Raw genomic sequence first — 23231 nt, 5'->3', positions numbered from 1 at the left:
ATCCTTTCAATCACCGTGCCCATCAATGCGCGGTGCTCCTCTGAGATAGAAGCTCGCCCTAGCAGAATCTTTAGCTCCTCCGACCGAGCACCAGACGGTGCCGGGCTCGTCCCATGACCTCTTTCGAAGGCCGGACGCGGAGAACCTCGGGGGGCCGCATAGCCACCTTCCGCCCCTGCCGGATTTGGAGAAACCCTCCGCGATGACACCTCAGGGTCGCCCGCCTCGCTAGGCGGCACGGCAGGGGGAGGCGTCTCGCTCTCCATCATCTCCGGAAGGAGATCCCCCGAAGACGAGCTCTGCTGAGAAGGGCTGAGGTCCGAGCTACAAGGTAAAGGTTTGGTTAATCTTCTCAGATATAAATCAAGGATTTCCCTCATCCCTCAAAAGGAAAATCTTTTCTCCACTTACGGCTCGTTGGAGGGCTGATCCCCTTGAGAGCGTAGTCCGGCTGAGGAACTCCCCGGCGTCGGACCCTCTGACGAGGATTTTCCCCCCCGCTTCGAGACCATGGTTTCCGGGTCGTCAGAGGCGGCTCTCTTCTTCCCCTTAGGAGAGGAATTGTTGGTTCCTCCCTTCGGAGCAGCCTCCTTCGAGGAGGCCATAGCTTCCTTGTCCTCCCCCTCCAAAGGCATTATCTCCAGCATCCTGACCAGCACGGGATCCGGCCTGGTTTCAGGAAGGGGAGCCGGACACCTGATCAGCTTTGCCTTCGCTATCCACTCCTGTTTAAAAGGACGGCTCTTTTAGGGGCAAGTTTATGACAATTATACGGATAGAAGGTCTGGGCACAAGGTTGCTTACTTGAGTATCCGGGCGATTGCAGCTTATGCCTGTGTCCTCGGTTAAATCCGGACACATCTCTTGTGATCCGAAGAACAGTCTATACATCTCTGCGGGCGTTGCGCCCATAAAGTTCTGGAGAGCTCGCGGTCCCTCTGGATTAAACTCCCACAGGCGAAGGGGGCGACGTTTGCCGGGCAATATTCGGCGAATCAGCATGACCTGCGTCACCTTGACCAAGCTGAGGTCCCCTTCCAAGAGATCCTTAATTCGGCCCTGTAACAAGGGCACGTCTTTGGGGAAACCCCAATCTAACCCTCTGTTAACCCATGACGCTAGCCGTGGTGGGGGACCCGAGTGAAAGGCAGGAAGCGCCACCCACTTGGTGCTCCGGGAAGCGGTGATATAAAACCACTCTCGTTGCCACAAGCCTAGCTCCTCTTGAAAAGAGCCCTCGGGCCATGGAGCATCAGCATTTTTGCTTATAACAGCGCCTCCACACTCTGCGTGCCGTCCCTTGATCATCTTCGGCTCCACTTTGAAAGTCTTGAGCCATAATCCGAAGTGAGGGGTAACACGGAGGAACGCTTCACATACAACGATAAACGAGGAGATATGGAGGATGGACTCCGGAGCTAAGTCGTGGAATTCCAGCCCGTAATAAAACAGCAGTCCCCTCACAAAGGGGTCTATCGGGAAGCCTAACCCCCGAAGGAAGTGAGACACGAACACTACGCTCTCACCGGGCTGGGGACTGGGGATAGCCTGCCTTTGAGCAGGCAACCTGTGCGAAATTTCGGCGGTCAAGAACTTAGCCTCTCTCAACTTTAGCACGTCCTCCTCTGTGACGGAGGAGGGCATCCATCGGCCTTGAAGGTCGGAACCGGACATTGTCGAAGGTCTGAGGCGCCCGGAATCTGGAACCTAGGGTGTTAGAACTCGAGGCGACGGGCGAACTTGTTTTGGGATTGGAGAAAAGGAGTAAGGCCCTGGTCTCTTTATAAGAGGTTGAATACCAGGAGCCCTCACCGTAACCGTTTGGGACTCGCCTTTAATCGAGAAAACATGCTAACGGGCACGATTGGGTTACCCACGTCCGTATTGATGAGAATCCCATAAAAGGGGGGCACACGATCTCTGCTTTGACAAGACGCACCAAGGAAACTGCCTCGCAGAACACGCTGAGGTGGAAAAGTGAAAACGATTCGAGTAAAGGATTTGGCTGTAGTGTGATGACGCGCTGCGGAATACGTCAGCAGATTTGATTTGTGTTAATATCATTCTCTCTATGGCAATATGTGGAGGCTTATTTTGTAGAGCCGGACACTACTCTTGGTGCTTACAATCTTCTATGAAGGACTTGGAGGAGGAACCCGCCTTGCAATGCCGAAGACAATTTGCGCGCCGGACTCGTCGTCATTGAAGCCTGGTTCAGGGGCTACTGAGGGAGTCCTGGATTAGGGGGTGTTCGGGTAGCCGGACTATACCTTCAGCCGGACTCTTGGACTATGAAGATACAAGATTGAAGACTTCGTCCCGTGTCCGGATGGGACTTTCCTTGGCGTGGAAGGCAAGCTTGGGCGATGCGGATATTCAAGATCTCCTACCATTGTAACCGACTCTATGTAACCCTAACCCTATCCGGTGTCTATATAAACCGGAGGGTTGTAGTCCGTAGGCATCAACTCCATATACAACAATCATACCATAGGCTAGCTTCTAGGTTTAGCCTCCTTGATCTCGTGGTAGATCTACTCTTGTACTACCCATATCATCAATATTAATCAAGCAGGACGTAGGGTTTTACCTCCATCAAGAGGGCCCGAACCTGGGTAAAACATCGTGTTCCCTGCCTCCTGTTACCATCCGGCCTAGACGCACAGTTCGGGACCCCCTACCCGAGATCCGCCGGTTTTGACACCGACATTGGTGCTTTCATTGAGAGTTCCTCTGTGTCGTCGCCTTTAGGCCCGATGGCTCCTTTGATCATCAACAACGATGCGGTCCAGGGTGAGACTTTTCTCCCCGGACAGATCTTCGTCTTCGGCGGCTTCGCTCTGCGGGCCAATTCGCTCGGCCACCTGGAGCAGATCGAAAGCTACGCCCCTGGCCATCAAGTCAGGTTTGGAAGCTTAAACTACACGGCTGACATCCGCGGAGACTTGATCTTCGACGGGTTCGAGCCACGGCCAAGCGCGCCGCACTATCTCGAGGGGCATGATCTAGCTCTGCCTCCGGACAGTGTCCTGGAGGCCGCACACGCATCGGTTCCGACCCCTAACTCGGAGCCTATTGCGCCAATCGAGGATGAGCGGTTGGACGTCACCTCGGGGGCTTCGATCTCAAAGGCGATCGAACGCCCGAACGCTAGCCCCGCACTCTGCATGATCCGTGACTCCGAGGATCCGGACTCCTTTCCGAACTCCGAACCCCCCGCGCCCCTGCCGATCGAATCCGATTGGGCGCCGATAATAGAGTTCACCGCCGCAGACATCTTTCAGCACTCGCCTTGTGGCGATATCCTGAACTCTCTCAAGTCTCTCTCCTTATCAGGAGAGCCCTGGCCGAACTACGGTCAGCGAGGATGGGATACGGACGATGAAGAAATTCAAAGCCCACCCACCACCCACTTGGTAGCCACTGTCGACAATTTAAACGACGTGCTCAATTTCGACTCCGAAGACATCGACAGCATGGATGACGATGCAGGAGATACCGACGAACCAACGCCCGTAGGGCATTGGACAGCCACCTCATCTCATGATGTGTACATGGTGGATACCCCTAAAGGAAGCGACAACGAGGAAAAAGGGGATGGGACGGGAGATCGACCCCCCGAAAAGCAATCAAAGCGTCGGCGTAAACGCCGACCCAAGCCCCGCCTCGACAAAAATCCAGCCATAGAGCAGGACGAGCCGGTAGACGACGAGCAGGCCTTAGAGCAACCGTCCGAACAGGGCAACACGGATAGAGAAACCTAACACAACTAACTCCTTTGTCATCGGTATGTTACTTGCCTGAGATTCGATCGTCGGTATCTCAATACCTAGTTCAATCTCGTTACCGGCAAGTCTCTTTACTCGTTCCGTAGTGCATCATCTCACAACTAACTCATTAGTTGCAAGGCTTGCAAGGCTTTATGTGATGCGCATTACCGAGAGGGCCGAGAGATACCTCTCCGACAATCGGAGTGACAAATCCTAACTCGAAATACGCCAACCCAACATGTACCTTTGGAGACACCTGTAGAGCCTTTATAATCACCCAGTTACGTTGTGACGTTTGGTAGCACACAAAGTGTTCCTCCGGCAAACGGGAGTTGCATAATCTCATAGTCATAGGAACATGTATAAGTCATGAAGAAAGCAATAGCAACATACTAAACGATCGGGTGCTAAGCTAATGGAATGGGTCATGTCAATCAGATCATTCACCTAATGATGTGATCCTGTTAATCAAATAACAACTCTTTGTTCATGGTTAGGAAACATAACCATCTTTGATTAACGAGCTAGTCAAGTAGAGGCATACTAGTGACACTCTGTTTTGTCTATGTATTCACACATGTATTTTGTTTCCGGTTAATACAATTCTAGCATGAATAATAAACATTTATCATGATATAAGGAAATAAATAATAACTTTATTATTGCCTCTAGGGCATATTTCCTTCAGTCTCCCACTTGCACTAGAGTCAATAATCTAGTTCACATCGCCATGTGATTCAACACTAAGAGTTCACATCACCATGTGATTAACACCCATAGTTCACATCGTCATGTGACCTATACCCAAAGGGTTTACTAGAGTCAATAATCTAGTTCACATTATTTATGTGATTAACACCCAAAGAGTACTAAGGTGTGATCATGTTTTGCTTGTGAGATAATTTTAATCAACGGGTCTGTCACATACAGATCCGTAAGTATTTTGCGAATTCTATGTCTACAATGCTCTGCACGGAGCTACTGTAGCAAATTGCTCCCACTTTCAATATGTATCTAGATCGAGACTTAGAGTCATCCAGATCTGTGTCAAAACTTGCATCGACGTAACTTTTTACGACGAACCTTTTGTCACCTCCATAATCGATAAATATTTCCTTATTCCACTAAGGATAATTTTGACCAATGTCTAGTGATCTACTCTTAGATCATTATTGTACTCCCTTGCTTAATAGAGTGTAGGGTATACAATAGATCTGGTACACATCATGGCATACTTTATAGAACCTATGGCTGAGACATAGGGAATGACTTTCATTCTCTTTCTATCTTCTGCCGTGGTCGGGCTTTGAGTCTTACTCAATTTCATACCTTGTAACACAGCCGAGAACTCTTTCTTTGGCTGTTCCATTTTTGAACTACTTCAAAATATTGTCAAGGTATGTACTCATTGAAAAAACTTATCAAACGTCTTGATCTATCTCTATAGATTTTGATGCTTAATATGTAAGCAGCTTCACCGAGGTCTTTCTTTGAAAAACTTCTTTAAGAACACTCCTTTATGCTTTGCAGATTAATTCTACATTATTTCCGATCAACAATATGTCATTCACATATACTTATCAGAAATGCTGTAGTGCTCCCACTCACTTTCTTGTAAATACAGGCTTCATCGCAAGTCTGTATAAAACTATATGCTTTGATCAACTTATCAAAGCGTATATTCCAACTCCGAGATGCTTGCACCAGTCCATAGATGGATCGCTGGAGCTTGCATATTTTGTTAGCACCTTTAGGATTGACAAAACCTTCTGGTTGTATCATATACAACTCTTCTTTAATAAATCTATTAAGGAATGCAGTTTTGTTTATCCATTTGCCAGATTTCATAAAATGTGGCAATTGCTAACATGATTCGGACAGACTTAAGCATAGATATGAGTGAGAACTCTCACCGTAGTCAACACCTTGAACTTGTCGAAAACCTTTTGCGACAATTCTAGCTTTGTAGATAGTAACACTACTATCAGCGTCCGTCTTCCTCTTGAAGATCCATTTATTCTCAATTGCTTGCCAATCAGTGGGCAAGTCAACCAAAGTCCATACTTTGTTCTCATACACGGATCCCATCTCAGATTTCATGGCTTCAAGCCATTTTGCGGAATCTAGGCTCACCATCGCTTGTTCATAGTTCGTAGGTTCGTCATGGTCAAGTAGCATGACCTCTAGAACGGGATTACCGTACCACTCTGGTGCGGATCTCACTCTAGTTTACCTACGAGATTCGGTAGTAACTTGATCTGAAGTTACATGATCATCATCATTAGCTTCCTCACTAATTGGTGTAGTAGTCACAGGAACAGATTTCTGTGATGAACTACTTTCCAATAAGGGAGAAGGTACAATTACCTTATCAAGTTCTACTTTCCTCCCACTCACTTCTTTCGAGAGAACCTCCTTCTCTAGAAAGGATCCATTCTTAGCAACGAATGTCTTGCCTTCGGATCTGTGATAGAAGGTGTACCCAACAGTAACTTTTTGGGTATCCTATGAAGACACACTTTTCCGATTTGGGTTTGAGCTTATCAGGATGAAACTTTTTCACATAAGCATTGCAACCCCAAACTTTAAGAAATGACAACTTTGGTTTCTTGCCAAACCACAGTTCATACGGTGTCGTCTCAACAGATTTAGATGGTGCCCTTTTAACGTGAATGCAGCTGTCTCTAATGCATAACCCCAAAACGATAGTGGTAGATCGGTAAGAGACATCATAGATTGCATTTTATCCAATAAAGTACGGTTATGACGTTCGGACACACCATTATGCTGAGGTGTTCCATGTGGCATGAGTTTGTGGAACTATTCCACATTGTTTTAATTGAAGACCAAACTCGTAACTCAAATATTTGTCTCCGCGATCAGATCGTAGAAACTTTATTTTCTTGTCACGATGATTTTCCACTTCACTCTGAAATTCTTTGAACTTTTCAAATGTTTCAGACTTATGTCTCATCAAGTAGATATACCCATATCTGCTCAAATCATCTGTGAAGTTCAGAAAATAACGATACTTGCCGTAAGCTTTAACACTCATCGGACCGCATACATCAGTATGTCCAATAAGTCAGTTGCTCGCTCCGGAGAACGGAGTCTTAGTCATCTTTCCCATGAGGCATGGTTCGCAAGCATCAAGTGATTCATAATCAAGTGATTCCAAAATCCCATCAGCATGGATTTTCTTCATGCATTTTACACCAATATGACCTAAACGGCAGTGCTACAAATAAGTTGCACTATCATTATTAACTTTGCATCTTTTGGCTTCAATATTATGAATATGTGTATCACTACAATCGAGATCCAACAAACCATTTTCGTTGGTGTGTATGACTATAGAAGGTTTTATTCATGTAAATAGAACAACAATCGTTCTCTAACTTAAATGAATAACCATATTGCAACAAACATGATCAAATCATATTCATGCTCAACGCAAACACCAAATAACACTTATTTAGGTTCAACACTAATCTCGAAAGTATAGGGAGTCTGCGATGATGATCATATCAATCTTGGAACCACTTCCAACACACATCATCACTTCACCCTTAACTAGTCTCTGTTTATTCTGCAACTCCCGTTTCGAGTTACTAATCTTAGCAACTGAACTAGTATCAAATACTGAGGGGTTGCTATAAACACTAGTAAAGTACACATCAATAACATGTATATCAAATATACTTATGTTCACTTTGCCATCCTTCTTATCTGCCAATCACTTGGGGTAGTTCTGCTTCCAGTGACCAGTCCCTTTGCAGTAGAAACACTTAGTCTCAGGCTTAGGACCAGACTTGGGCTTCTTCACTTGAGCAGCAACTTGCTTGCTGTTCTTCTTGAAGTTCCCCTTCTTCCCTCTGCCCTTTTCTTGAAATTAGTGGTCTTGTCTACCATCAACACTTGATGTTTTTCTCGATTTCTACCTTCGTCAATTTCCGCATTACGACGAGCTTGGGAATCGTTTCCGTTATCCCTTGCATATCATAGTTCATCACGAAGTTCTACTAACTTGGTGATGGTGACTAGAGAATCCTGTCAATCACTATCTTATCTGGAAGATTAACTCCCACTTGATTCAAGCGATTGTAGTACTCAGATAATCCGAGCACATGCTCACTAGTTGAGCGATTCTCCTCCATCTTTTAGCTATAGAACTAGTTGGAGACTTCATATCTCTCAACTCGGGTATTTGCTTGAAATATTAACTTCAACTCCTGGAACATCTCATATGCTCCATGACATTCAAAACGTCTTTGAAATCCCAATTCTAAGCCATTAAGCATGGTGCACTAAACTATCAAGTAGTCATCATATTGAGCTAGCCAAACGTTCATAACGTCTGCATCTACTCCTGCAATAGGTCCGTCACCTAGTGATGCAACAAGGACATAATTCTTCTATGCAGCAATGAGGATAAACCTTAGATCACGGATCCAATCCGCATCATTGCTACTAACATCTTTCAACACAATTTTCTCTAGGAAAATATCAAAATAAACACAGGGAAGCAACAACGCAAGCTATTGATCTACAACATAATTTGCAAAATACTACCAGGACTAAGTTCATGATAAATTTAAGTTCAATTAATTTACTTAAAGAACTCCCACTTAGATAGACATCCCTCTAATCCTCTAAGTGATTACGTGATCCAAATCAACTAAACCATGTCCGATCATCACGTGAGATGGAGTAGTTTCATTGGTGAACATCACTATGTTGATCATATCTACTATATGATTCACGCTCGACCTTTCGGTCTCCGTGTTCCGAGGCCATATCTGTATATGCTTGGCTCGTCAAGTATAACCTGAGTATTCCGCGTGTGCAACTGTTTTGCACCCGTTGTATTTGAACGTAGAGCCTATCACACCCGATCATCATGTGGTGTCTCAGCACGAAGAACTTTCGCAACGGTGCATACTCAGGGAGAACACTTCTTGATAATTAGTGATATATCATCTTATAATGCTACCGTCAATCAAAGCAAGATAAGATGCATAAAAGATAAACATCACATGCAATCAATATAAGTGATATGATATGGCCATCATCATCTTGTGCTTGTGATCTCCATCTTCGAAGCACCGTCGTGATCACCATTGTCACCGGCGCGACACCTTGATCTCCATCGTAGCATCATTGTCGTCTCGCCAATCTTATGCTTCCATGACTATCGCTACCGCTTAGTGATAAAGTAAAGCATTATAGCGCGATTGCATTGCATACAATAAAGCGACAACCATATGGCTCCTGCCAGTTGCCGATAACTCGGTTACAAAACATGATCATCTCATACAATAAAATTTAGCATCATGTCTTGACCATATCACATCACAACATGCCCTGCAAAAACAAGTTAGACGTCCTCTACTTTGTTGTTGCAAGTTTTACATAGCTGCTACGGGCTTAAGCAAGAACCAATCTTACCTACGCATCAAAACCACAATGATAGTTTGTCAAGTTGGTGCTGTTTTAACCTTCGCAAGGACCAGGCGTAGCCACACTCGGTTCAACTAAAGTTGGAGAAACTGTCACCCGCAAGCCACCTATGTGCAAAGCACGTCGGGAGAACCGGTCTCGCGTAAGCGTACGCGTAATGTCGGTCCGGGCCGCTTCGTCCAACAATACCGCCGAACCAAAGTATGACATGCTGGTAAGCAGTATGACTTATATCGCCCACAACTCACTTGTGTTCTACTCGTGCATATAACATCAACATAAAAAACCTGGCTCTGATACCACTGTTGGGGAACGTAGTAATTTCAAAAAAATTCCTACGTTGGGGAACGTAGTAATTTCAAAAAAATTCCTACGCACACGCAAGATCATGGTGATGGCATAGCAACGAGAGGGGAGAGTGTTGTCTACGTACCCTCGTAGACCGAAGCGGAAGCGTTGACGCAACGTAGAGGAAGTAGTCGTACGTCTTCCCGGTTCAACCGATCCAAGCACCGTTACTCCGGCACCTCCGAGTTCTTGGCACACGTTCAGCTCGATGACGCTCCCCGGGCTCTGATCCAGCAAAGCTTCGGGGAAGAGTTCCGTCAGCACGACGGCGTGGTGACGATCTTGATGTTCAACCGTCGCAGGGCTTCGCCTAAGCACCGCTACAATATGACCGAGGTGTAATATTGTGGAGGGGGGCACCGCACACGGCTAAGGAACGATCACGAAGATCAACTTGTGTGTACTAGGGTTCCCCCTGCCCCCGTATATAAAGGAGCCAAGGGGAGGGGGCGGCCGGCCAAGGAGGGCGCGCCAAGGGGGAAAGAGGAGGAGAAGGAGAAGGGGAAAGAGGAGGAAGAGGGAAAGGAAAGGGGGGGCGCCACCCCCCTTCCCTTGTCCTATTCGGCTTAGGAAGGGGAGGGGCGCGTGGCCACCTCTTGCCTCCTTTCCTCTTCTCCCTTAAGGCCCATGTAGGCCCAATAACCCCCCGGGGGGTTCCGGTAACCTCCCGGTACTCCGGTAAAATCCCGATTTCACCCGGAACGATTCCGATATCCAAATATAGGCTTCCAATATATCGATCTTTATGTCTCGACCATTTCGAGACTCCTCGTCATGTCCATGATCACATCCGGGACTCCGAACAACCTTCGGTACATCAACACATCCGGGACTCCGAACAAACTTCGGTACATCAAAATGTATAAACTCATAATGAAACTGTCATCGTAACGTTAAGCGTGCGGACCCTACAGTTCGAGAACAATGTAGACATGACCGAGACACGTCTCCGGTCAATAACCAATAGCGGGACCTGGATGCCCATAGTGGCTCCTACATATTCTATGAAGATCTTTATCGGTCAGACCACATAACAACATACGTTGTTCCCTTTGTCATCGGTATGTTACTTGCCCGAGATTCGATCATCGGTATCTCAATACCTAGTTCAATCTCCTTACCGGCAAGTCTCTTTACTCGTTCCGTAATACATCATTTCGCAACTAACTCATTAGTTGCAATGCTTGCAAGGCTTATGTGATGTGCATTACCGAGAGGGCCCAAAGATACCTCTCTGACAATCGGAGTGACAAATCCTAATCTCGAAATACGCCAACCCAACATGTACCTTTGGAGACACCTGTAGAGCACCTTTATAATCACCCATTTACGTTGTGACGTTTGGTAGCACACAAAGTGTTCCTCCGGCAAATGGGAGTTGCATAATCTCATAGTCATAGGAACATGTATAAGTCATGAAGAAAGCAATAGCAACATACTAAACGATCGGGTGCTAAGCTAATGGAATGGGTCATGTCAATCAGATCATTCACCTAATGATGTGATCCTGTTAATCAAATAACAACTCTTTGTTCATGGTTAGGAAACATAACCATCTTTGATTAACGAGCTAGTCAAGTAGAGGCATACTAGTGACACTCTGTTTTGTCTATGTATTCACACATGTATTTTGTTTCCGGTTAATACAATTCTAGCATGAATAATAAACATTTATTATGATATAAGGAAATAAATAATTACTTTATTATTGCCTCTAGGGCATATTTCCTTCACTAACTTCCTCTCCAGATCGTCATTCTTCTCCACTAGTACGACGATTTCCTCCTCATAATCTTCACATGTAGCCTTGAGTTCTTCCTCCAAATCCGTGATCCTAGTCCTTGCCTTCTTCAGATCTATCATTCCCGCGCACATCTAGTTGTCCTGGTGACGAATGTGTTGGTTTAACTCTTGGATGAAAGCTGCAATTGATCTATCCTTCCTGGTGCTGATCATCTCCCATTGCTCATCTCGGCACCCACAAATCTGGTAGATAGTATCCTTAAGCTCCTTATGATAAACTTCTCCAATGCGTCCCATGGTGATGTGAGCTACCATACTCTTTCCTAGACTCCAGGTTAGTGCATCGAAGGAAAACTCTATGGGCTTAGTGACTAGCGTGAATGTCCTTCCTGGAACTTGAACTTGAATCATCCATCGCTCCTCTTCTGGCAGGGTGGCGTTGTAAGTCCCGGTGAAGCTTGGTATTCCAATGTTCAGGTACCTAGTGACTTCCTTCAAGTGTCGTCCAAAAGGTGCTTCTTCATCCGGTTGTGCAAACTTGTTCCTTGCGTCCGCCATCCTAAAGAGTAGAAAATGGAGAGGAGTCAGAAATGAGGAGAGAATAGTGATCTAGGGCTTTAGCTTAGTGGTTGTGTCCTACACTCAGCGTGTGCTCTGATACCATCTTGTAGCGACTGGACCTCAAACGGTCAAGTCTCTGTGCTTCAGTGTCATCCCTGGATCGGTAATGCTGACACACACAGTATTCGAGGATTTATAAAAGAGTAGCAATCACACACTTATTACATCGAATGTCTCAAAAGAGAGCTTAATACAATAAATATGACTTAAGGCCATCTAATACGATAACAACAGAAGGCTTGGAAGATAAAGTGAGTCCATCAACTCCAACGGCATAGCTGAGCTGCACGGCATCGACCTAATGAACCTTACTCCTCGTCTGAAGAGTCTGCAACATGATACGTTGCAGCCCGAAAACAGGCCAGCACATGGAATATGCTGGCAAGATAACACAGTAGAGCAAGAACAGAATAATGCTATCACTACATGCACATTTGGATGGTGGAAAGCTCTATGGTTATAGTTTTTGCGAAAAGCCAATTTTTCCCTGCAACAAAGGAAGAGATTTTATTTAACTATCATGGTAGTTGAAACATCATTGAGAAGGTTCCTCCAACTCAATCCCAATTAGAGTAGTTAACAACCCAACAATATTAGTTTAGAGTGATGAGATACTTAGGATACTCCAAGTACTAGATACTCAAGACGTCCATAACCGGGGACACGGCTAACCATGATTAGTTTATACACTCTGCAGAGGTTTGCGCACTTTTCTCCACAAGACCCGATCTCCTCCACTCGATTTCTCGCACTACATGGTGTTTGAGAAATGGATGACCGAGACATAGTCTTTCAGAAGCATTAACCCCTTACTCCGGGCAGACCATACCAAATCTACATCCCACTACCTGCTGATCCACCTCTTCGGGAGCTTCATGCAACTTACTCAACTATGCTAGAGCCCATAATAGCTTGTGGCTGCACACGGAAGTTTCTAGCATGAAAATATCTCAGTTCCCTTTGAACCTAGGTGGCGGACCATAGGATTATCACACGGGTACTCCGGGATATCCTAGGACAACACTGGATTCTCCAGGTGCCCAACAAACAATCCACCCAGATGTGTATTAAAGATGTGGCGGCGCGGCGGCGTGGCGGCGCGGGCGGCGGCGGCTTAGGGTTAGGGTTTGGGTGGCGGGGCTGGTGGGCTGCGGGGGTGTGGCTTTTAAAGGGGCCGTCCCGAAGAGTCCTGGCTGAAAACGGCCCTAAGTCGGTTTGACTTTTTTTTAAAATTAATTTCGACGTTCAGAAAGAGAAAGCAAAGAAATACTAAACGGACTCCAAAAATCCCAAAATAAATTTTCCCCGTCCTCTAATAATAAGTCGGACAAGGTGAACATTTATTTGGGCCTAAAATGCAATTTTTGAAAAACGCATATTTTTCCTAATTCAAATAAAATAGCGACAAAACTCCGAATAAAAATCTTATTTGATTTTAATATTAAATCTATGATATTTCTTTATTTTGAGGAAGTCATTTTATCCTCTCTCTTTTATTTCTAATAAAAGAAATATTTCAAAGAAAAATAATTAAAATCAAACGATCCTCTTTTCAAAAATCGAGAAAAACTCAAATATGAAAATAACAAAATCCCCAACTCTCTCCGTGGGTTCTTGAGTTGCGTAGAATTTCTAGGACCAACCAAAATGCAATAAAACATGATATGCAATGATGATCTAATGTATAACATTCCAAATTGAAAATTTGGGATGTTACAAGTCCTCACCGACCAGCGAGCCTACGAAGGAATTACTCACTCCCGGTGGGGAGCATCATGAAATTGGCGATGGAGATGGGTTGGTGATGACGAAGATCGAATATCCCCCTCTCCGGAGCCCCAAACGGACTCCAGATCTGCCCTCCCGAGGAAGAACAAGGCTTGGCGGTGGCTCCATCTCGTGGATCGTGATAATTCTTTCTCCCTGATTTTTTTCTGGAGATATGTGATTTTATAGTATCAAGTGGGTCGTCAGCGGGGCCACCAGGTGGGTACAACCCACCTGGGCGCGCCAGGAGAGGGGGGCGCGCCCTGGTGGGTTGTCCCCACCCAGGGGCCCCTCTCTGGTGGGTCTTGGATCCAGTAATTCTTATTATTGGTATAAAAAATCCTCAAAAAGTTTTGTTCCATTCCGAGAACTTTTATTTCTGCACAAAAACAACACCATGGTAGTTCTGCTGAAAACAGCGTCAGTCCGGGGTTAGTTTCATTCAAATCATGCAAATTAGAGTCCAAAACAAGAGGAAAAATGTGAGAAAAAGTAGATACGTTGGAGACGTATCAACTCCCCCAAGCTTAAACCTTTGCTTTTCCTCAAACAATTCAGTTGATAAACTGAAAGTGAGAAAGAAAAACTTTTACAAACTCTTTTGCTCTTGTTTGCATTAATAAGCTTAAACAACACCCAGATTTTTAGCCAGCATTATAACTAACCATGGCGACAATAACTCTTAAAGATTATAATGACTCATATCAATGACATAATTAGCTAGCGAGCAATAATAAGATATCTCAAATGGCAACACATTGTCAAAACTACCATGATATAATATGACAATAGTGGTATCTCGCTAGCCCTTTCTGAGACCGCAAAACAAAAATGCAGAGCACCTCCAAAGTTCAAGCAGCGACTAAACATTGTAATTCATGATAGAGAAGATCCATTCATGATGCACCCAACTACAAACAATGCATAAATCATGACAGTTGTGCTCTACTCAGTTTCTGGCGTTTGTTTTTAGAAGGTGGTGACACAACATAAAAGTAAATAGAAAGTCCCTTCGCAGAGGGAAGCAGTGATTTGCAGAGGTGCCAGAGCTCAATTTTTAAAATAGAGATAAATGATATTTCGAGACATGCACCCTTCTTATTCACTTCACGACCATCCGTTATCAACATCTTCCATGCTAAGCACGCTAGTGCCGGTTCCCAAGCAGTAAAAGTAAAGGTTTTGAATCCAATGGGAGTTTTTGTTTGATTATTTAAGAGACGAACTCTTTTTGTATTTTGCAGTTTGGGATTGGGCATCCCTATTACCGCCCATTTCCTCGTGTGATGGCGAGTGAATAAACAATCGACCTGAGGATAACCTGCTTAGCACGGAAGATATCGACCACCTCCTGTCGTTCCATGAATGATCCAGGCACACAAAAAGGATAATTTTTTAGAAGTTTTAGAGGTGGCACATGCAAATTTACTTAGGACGGCAAGCTAATACCGTATAGAGGTAGGTATGGTGGACTCATCTGGAATAACTTTGGGTTCAAGGTTTTTGATGTACAAGTAGAGTTTCCACTTAGTACAGGTGAAGGCTAGAAATTAAGATTGAGAAGCGGCCAGCTAGAGAGCAACAACGATCATAACCATGCATTATGCATAAGTAACATTGGACACTAGCATGAGTAGGATATGAACACCATGAACATAAACATTATAGAGGCTATGTTGGTTTTGATTCAACTACATGCATGAACATGTACCAAGTCAAGCCACCCGAACATTCGGAGGAGGATACCATATCATCGTACTACATCACAATCATTTTAACACTATGTTGATATCCAAGATAAATCATTGTCAACTCCCAGCTACTTATGCATGGCATGAGAAACAATAATCTCTAATTGTCATTGCAAACATGTTTAATCATAATGGGCTGAATCATGGGCACTAGGTTAAACATATTTACACAAACAGAACAAGTCGAGTTCATACCAGTTTCTCTTTGCCACAGCCAGTTCATCGAATGTCGTCATTATTGCCTTTCACTTGCACGACCGAATGATATGAAAATAATAATAGTGCAAGAGTGCCATGGACTAAGCTAGAATCTGCAAGCATTTTATTCAACGGGAGAAGACAAGGTAAAATGTGCTCTTTATTAGTTCAACAATTATTCATATGAGAGCCACTCAACATTTTCATCGTGGTCTTCTCCTCGATACAACTCGAATAAAAGAAAAGAATTTCAGAGAAACACTTTGAAATATTTTTGGAGTTTTTGGTTTTCTTAAGCAAGCAAATAAGGGAAAAAGTAAAAACGAGAAAAACTATTTACATGGGAAAGCTCCCAACAAGCAAAGGAAGAACAAGGAAATCTTTTTGGATTTTCTTTTTAATACTATTAAGCATGCATAGAAATTAAATTACTACAACTATTTTTTTGGTTTTTCTAAAGTTTTTCAAACACATAAGAAGAAAGCAAGAAAATAAATCTAAGCATGGATGATACAATGAAAAAGTGTGAACACTGACAAGTAGAATGATATGTGAACATGAATATAATGTCGGTGAGGAACACGTACTCCCCCAAGTTTAGGATTTTGGCCTAAGTTGGTAATCGATCAGTAGCCTGGAGGGTAGTAGGGATCCTGAGGAGCGGGAATCCACTCATCCCACTGCGGATGTGCCTGTGCAGTTTCAGCAGCAGCCTAAGCGTTCCAGTAGGCGAGGATGTCTGCAGGCATAATCTGGTATCCGCCCCTGGCAACAGAATCAAACAGAGCGGGTGCAGGCAAGGGGATTGTTGGGGAACACAGTAATTTCAAAAACTTCCCTATGCACACGCAAGATCATGGTGATGCATAGCAACGAGAGGGGAGAGTATTGTCTACGTACCCTCGTGTACCGTAAGCGGAAGCGTTATGACAACGCGGTTGATGTAATCGTATGTCTTCACAATCGACCGATCCTAGTACCGAAAGTACGACACCTCCGCGATCTGCACACGTTTGGCTCAGTGACGTCCCACGAACTCACGATCCAGCAGAGTGTCGAGGGAGAGCTTCATCAGCACGATGGCGTGATGATGGTGATGATGATGCTACCGGAACAGGGCTTCGCCTAAGCACCGCTATGATATGACCGAGGTGGATTACGGTGGAGGGGGGCACCGCACACGGCTAAGAGATCAATGATCAGCTTGTGTTTCTATGGGGTGCCCCTGGCCACGTATATAAAGATGGAGGGAGGAGAAGGCAGGCCCTCATAAAACACGCCCAAAGTGTGGAGTCCTACTAGGACTCCCTAGTCCTAGTTGGATTCTACCTCCCACATGGAATAGAAAAAAGGGAAGGGAGAAGGAGAAGGAAGGAAGGGAGCGCCCCCTTTCCCTAGTCCAATTCGGACCAGTCCATGGGGAAGGGGCGCGGCCACCCTTGAGGCCTTTCTCTCCTTTCCCGTATGGCCCATTAAGGCCCAATACGAATTCCTGTAACTCTCCGGTACTTCGAAAAATACCCGAATCACTCGGAACCTTTCCGATGTCCGAATATAGCCTTCCAATATATCGATCTTTACGTCTCGACCATTTCGAGACTCCTCGTCATGTCCCCGATCTCATCCGGGACTCCGAACAAACTTCGGTCATCAAATCACATAACTCATAATACAAATCATCACAGAACGTTAAGCATGCAGACCCTACGGGTTCGAGAACTATGTAGACATGACCGAGAATCATCTCCTGTCAATAACCAATAGCAGAACCTGGATGCTCATATTGGTTCCTACATATTCTACGAAGATCTTTATCGGTCAAACCGCATAATGATATACGTTGTTCCCTTTGTCATCGGTATGTTACTTGCCCGAGATTCGATCATCGGTATCTCAATACCTAGTTCAATCTCATTACCGGCAAGTCTCTTTACTCGTTCCGTAATGCATCATCCCGTAACTAACTCATTAGTCACATTGCTTGCAAGGCTTATAATGATGTGCATTACCGAGAGGGCCCAGAGATACCTCTCCGATACTCGGAGTGATAAATCCTAATCTTGATCTATGCCAACTCAACAAACACCATCGGAGATACCTGCAGAGCATCTTTATAATCACCCAGTTACGTTGTGATGTTTGATAGCACACAAGGTGTTCCTCCGGCATTCTGGAGTTGCATAATCTCATAGTCTGAGGAACATGTATAAGTCATGAAGAAAGCAGTAGCAATGAAACTGTAATGATCATCATGCTAAGCTAATGGATGAGTCAAGTCAATCACATCATTCTCTAATGATGTGATCCCACTTATCAAATGACAACTCTTTGTCCATGGCTAGGAAACTTAACCATCTTTGATTAACGAGCTAGTCAAGTAGAGGCATACTAGTGACACTATATTTGTTTATGTATTCACACATGTACTAAGTTTCCGCTTAATACAATTCTAGCATGAATAATAAACATTTATCATGATATAAGGAAATATAAATAACAACTTTATTATTGCCTCTAGGGCATATTTCCTTCAGGGATAACATCACGTGTGTCAACTCTATAGAGCAAGTTATAAGGAATGGCAATATCAGGATGATCATGTGCAAGAAAGTGATGGTGATCCATGGCTACACGGTCTAGGTAAACTGTGGTAAGAGGGAAATCATGAGGGCGTATCTCAACCTCAAAGTGAGCTGCCAAACGAGTAGCAAAAATCCCACCATGTATTTTCCCTTGAGATTTATTAAGATGAAGGCGATGAGCCACAATAGCTCCCAAGCTATAAGTGTTGTCGCCCTATATTGCACGACGTAAAACAACAAGGTCGGGTGAACTAAGTGCACCCACCTTCTCCCTAGCAAGCAAGAATTTGGTAATAAAAAGTGCAAAGTAACGAACAGTAGGAAAATGTAAGCCACCGATAGTGATGGCCGACACTCTTCTCTCATCACCCACTGTCAAAGTGCGACAAAAATCCTCAAACTCAGCCAGCCTAGGCTCAACCAAGCTCCCATCAGACGGGATCATGCATATGTCACAAAATTCAGTAAGCGGTATCTGATGGTTTTCAGCATATAAATCAAAGCTCACTTCAGGAGGATTATTTGTAGGCAGGAAAGTAAAGCTTTGAACAAAGACATTTGTGAGGATTTGGTGCTGGTCACACTCATCTGTGATGAAGTCGGTGAGACCGCCATTGGCAATGAATTGCATGAACTCCTCATGAATTCCAGCTTCTTGCAGGAACGGGATGTGCGGCCATTTGCACGGCCGTACCTCCGTCAACCTCCGAGGGTGGAGATCATTGTCAGAAGACTCCCCAATAACACCCTTGGAGTTCTTCTTTGAGCCAAACTTCCTGAAGATTTTCATGTCCGCGTACAATTTTTCCTATGAACAAAAATATGAATTTGTAGTTCACAATTTTTTTCCAACAAAACTTCACAAAATTGATAGCAACTACTCATAGGGATACATAGAGGCCATAGCAAGCATTCAAACTACTTAGAACACTAAGAATTGAACATGCACGCACATCTATAGCAGCACCAAGAGTAGCTATTTATTCAAAGTATAAACCACTAAAACAAAAACTAATTGGACAAATGGTGGAGTCACATACCAAGCAACATTCCCCTGAAATAGTTTCAGAAACGGAGCTTCGGGCAAAGAGATCGAAATCCGCGGGTTTGAGCTCAAGAACACGGGAGAGAGAGCAATGAATTTTTTTTCTGGAGGTAAGTGATGATGTGGTATGAAGAGGTAAGTGAGGGGGCCCACGTGGGGACCACAACCCGCCAGGGTGCGCCTGGGGGTGCTGGTGCGCCCAGGTGGGTTGTGCCCACCTGGTGCACCTCCCTCTGGTATTATTTGCACCAAAAATTCTCAAATATTCGGAAAAAAATCATATTAAATTTTCAGGGCATTCTGGGAACTTTTATTTTTGGGTCAATTTTATTGCACGCGCAATTCAGAAAACAGACAAAACATGGCATTTATTTTATTTAACAAATAAAAAGAGAGGATAAAAAGTGGGGATAGAAAGTAATGCTTACTAAATTCATCAACTTCATATTGTTCAAAAACGATTCATTAATAAGGTTGATCAGGTCTTATTTGTTGTGGAACGTAGTATTTCAAAAAATTCCCACGATCATGCAAGATCTATCTAGGAGATACATAGCAACGAGAGGGGAGAGTGTGTCTACGTACCCTCGTAGACCGAAAGCGGAAGCGTTTAGTAACGCGGTTGATGTAGTCGAATGTCTTCGCGATCCAACTGATCAAGTACCGAACGCACGGCACCTCCGCAATCTGCACACGTTCATCTCAGTGACGTCCATCGTACTCTTGATCCAGCTGAGGCAGAGGGTGAGTGCCGTCAGCACGACGACGTGTTGACAGTGATGATGAAGTTATCGACGCAGGGCTTCGCCTAAGCACTACGACAATATGACCGAGGTGGAAAACTGTGGAGGGGGGCACCACACAGGGCTAAAGATCAACTTGTGTGTCTATGGGGTGCCCCTCCCTCGTATATAAAGGAGGGGAGGAGGAGGAGGGCCAGCCACAAGGGGCGCGCCCAAGGGGGGGGAATCGTACTCCTAGTAGGAGTAGGTTCCCCCCTTTCCTAGTCCTAGTAGGAGAAGAAGGAAGGAGAGGAAGAAGAGAAGGAAGGGGGGGGGGCTTTAGCCCTAGTCCAATTCGGTTTGGGGTTGGGGGCGGGGTGCCACACCTTGGCCTGCCTCCTCTCTTCCACCATTAGGCCCATGAGGCCTAATAACTTCCCGGGGGGGGGGGGGCCCGGTAACCCCCGGTACCCCGAAACTTATCCGAAATGACCCGAACCATCCCGATGTCCGAGCCTTCCAATATATGAATCTTTATGTCTCGACCATTTCGAGACTCCTTGTCATGTCTGTGATCTCATCCGGGACTCCGAACAAGCTTCGGTACATCAAATCACATGAACTCATAATACGAATCGTCATCGAACGTTAAGCGTGCGGACCCTACGGGTTTGAGAACTATGTAGACATGACCGAGACACATCTCCGATCAATAACCAATAGCGGAACCTGGATGCTCATATTGGTTCCTACATATTCTACGAAGATCTTTATCGGTCAAACAGCACAACAACATACGTTGTTCCCTTTGTCATTGGTATGTTACTTGCCCGAGATTCGATTGTCGGTATCATCATACCCAGTTCAATCTTGTGACCGACAAGTCTCTTTACTCGTTCCGTAATGCATCATCCCACAACTAACTCATTAGTCACATTGCTTGCAAAGCTTATAGTGATGCGCATTACCGAGAGGGCCCAGAGATACCTCTCTGACAATCGGAGTGACAAATCCTAATCTCGGTCTATGCCAACTCAACAAATACCATCGGAGACACCTGTAGAGCATCTTTATAATCACCCAGTTACGTTGTGACATTTGATAGCACACTAAGTGTTCCTCCGGTATTCGGGAGTTGCATAATCTCATAGTCATAAGAACATGTATAAGTCATGAAGAAAGCAATAGCAATAAACTAAACGATCATAGTGCTAAGCTAACGGATGGGTCTTGTCCATCACATCATTCTCTAATGATGTGGTCCCGTTCATCAAATGACAACACATGTCTATGGCTAGTAAACTTAACCATCTTTGAGTAACGAGCTAGTCAAGTGGAGGCAAACTAGGGACACTCTGTTTGTCTATGTATTCACACATGTACTAAGTTTCCGGTTAATACAATTTGAGCATGAATAATAAACATTTATCATGATATAAGGAAATATAAATAACAACTTTATCATTGCCTCTTGGGCATATTTCCTTCAGTCTCCCACTTGCACTAGAGTCAATAATCTAGATTACATAGTAATGATTCTAACACCCATGGAGTCTTGGTGCTGATCATGTTTTGCTCGTGAGAGAGGCTTAGTCAAGGGGTCTGCAACATTCAGATCGTATGTATCTTGCAAATCTCTATGTCTCCCTCCTTGACTTGATCGCGGATGGACTTGAAGCGTCTCTTGATGTGCTTGGTTCTCTTGTGAAATCTGGATTCCTTTGTCAAGGCCATTGCACCAGTAGTGTCACAAAAGATTTTCACTAGACCTGATGCACTAGGAATTACACCTAGATCGGATACGAACTCCTTCATCCAGACTCCTTCATTTGCTGCTTCCGAAGCAGCTATGTATTCTGCTTCACATGTAGATCCTGCCACGACGCTCTGCTTAGAACTGCACCAAATGACAACTCCACCATTCAATAAAAATACGTTTCCGGTTTGTGACTTAGAGTCATCCGGATCAGTGTTAAAGCTTGCATCGACGTAACCATTTATGACGAGCTCTGTGCCACCTCCATAAATGAGAAACATATCCTTAGTCCTTTTTAGGTATTTCAGGATGTTCTTGACCGCTGCCCAGTGATCCACTCCTGGATTACATTGGTACCTTCCTGTTAAACTAATAGCAAGGCACACATCAGGTCTGGTACACAGCATTGCATACATGCTAGAACCTATGGCTGAAGCATAGGGAACATCTTTCATTTTCTCTCTATCTTCTGCAGTGGTCGGGCATTGAGTCTTGCTCAACTTCACACCTTGTAACACAGGCAAGAACCCTTTCTTTTCTTGATCCATTTTGAACTTCTTCAAAACTTTGTCAAGGTATGTGCTTTGTGAAAGTCCAATTAAGCATCTTGATCTATCTCTATAGATCTTAATGCCTAATATGTAAGCAGCTTCACCGAGGTCTTTCATTGAAAAACTCTTATTCAAGTATCCCTTTATGCTATCTAGAAATTCTATATCATTTCCAATTAGTAATATGTCATCCACATATAATATCAGAAATGCTACAGAGCTCCCACTCACTTTCTTGTAAATACAGGCTTCTCCAAAAGTCTGTATGAAACCATATGCTTTGATCACACTATCAAAGCATATATTCCAACTCCGAGATGCTTGCACCAGTCCATAAATGGATCATTGGAGCTTGCACACTTTGTTAACACCTTTTGGATCGATAAAACCTTCTGGTTGCATCATATACAACTCTTCTTTAAGATATCCATTAAGGAATGCAGTTTTGATATCCATTTGCCAAATTTCATAATCATAAAATGCGGCAATTGCTAACATGATTCAGACGGACTTAAGCATCGCTACGGGTGAGAAGGTCTCATCGTAGTCAACTCCTTGAACTTGTCGAAAACCTTTCGCAACAAGTCGACCTTTGTAGACAGTAACATTACCGTCAGCGTCAGTCTTCTTCTTGAAGATCCATTTATTCTCTATGGCTTGCCGATCATCGGGCAAGTCAACCAAAGTCCACATTTTGTTCTCATACATGGATACCATCTCAGATTTCATGGCCTCAAGCCATTTCGCGGAATCTGGGCTCATCATCGCTTCCTCATAGTTCATAGGTTCGTCATGGTCAAATAACATGACCTCCAGAATAGGATTACCATACCACTCTAGTGCGGTCTTACTCTGGTTGACCACGAGGTTCGGTAGTAACTTGATCAGAAGTTTCATGATCATCATCATTAGCTTCC

Source organism: Triticum urartu, chromosome 7 (assembly GCF_003073215.2).
Source record: "Triticum urartu cultivar G1812 chromosome 7, Tu2.1, whole genome shotgun sequence".
NCBI classification, from domain to species: Eukaryota; Viridiplantae; Streptophyta; class Magnoliopsida; order Poales; family Poaceae; genus Triticum; species Triticum urartu.
Note: the sequence above shows the minus strand (reverse complement) of the source record.